Source organism: Triticum aestivum, chromosome 6A, assembly GCF_018294505.1.
Source record: "Triticum aestivum cultivar Chinese Spring chromosome 6A, IWGSC CS RefSeq v2.1, whole genome shotgun sequence".
NCBI lineage: Eukaryota > Viridiplantae > Streptophyta > Magnoliopsida > Poales > Poaceae > Triticum > Triticum aestivum.
Window position 1 is genome coordinate 619,406,524 of NC_057809.1, and position 977 is coordinate 619,407,500.

Sequence of the window (977 nt, forward strand, 5' to 3'; positions counted from 1 at the left end):
TTACTACAGTCAGTATAACACACCATTTCATGTCGATCGACCATGGTACTTGTCAGGCGGGTCACGAATGGCACCCCGACAAAGTCATCACGTGGCGGAATTATGTCCCATAGGTTGCACACCTCCTCCTCGCTTAACCTCATTCTTTGAGCTACGATGGCTTCATGAAGTGGGTTCTCATCATCTTCATCAAGTGGGTCCTCATTATCTTCATCATCTTCGTCATCTTCATCATCTTCGTCATCTTCATTCATCTTCATCATCTTCCACCAGGTTGAGATAAATGACAGCCAGGTTGGGTCTTTCTGCTCTGAAGGAGAAGCTGATCAACTCACCACCAGTAAGATGCATGCGTGCGAGGAAATGGGCCCATCCATCTCCTCCAATCTGCGACATATTGCGTCCTTTCTCGACCTTCATAGTGTACGGCCCCCAAGGAGCCTCAAATATCACAGTGTCTCCTGTCAGCTTGTTGAATTTAAACCTCACATTGCATGGGACGGTCTGTGTAAAAAAAGCAAAATGACACAATGCAGTAATGCCAACACAAAAATTAAAATAGTTGTTACATTTCATCTAATTTCTTACCACCGCATGATGAAAACTCTGCTGGAAGTAGATGCCGAAGAGCTTGCCAGTTGCAAGGCCGATGGCGCACCTTGACTTGCACATTCGACATGGTGGTGGTGGTGGTGGCGCCATTTTCCTAAAGCAATATGAGCAAAGGATTAACGATCCACTTCACAGGAAAGAAAAACTGTAGCATGTGATGTTTTTTGTTCTTCCGCGAGAAGCAATTTGATGAACAATTATAATACTAAGATCTAGTAACATATTAGATGACAAGGTACCACCTACCAAAGCATTTCGGTGGCACCTATTGCCAAAAAAAAACTTTTCACAAATATCTACCAAATCAGGGTACCACCTACCAAGACATTTCATCTAATTTGGCCCCTATTTGATTAAAAAAACAA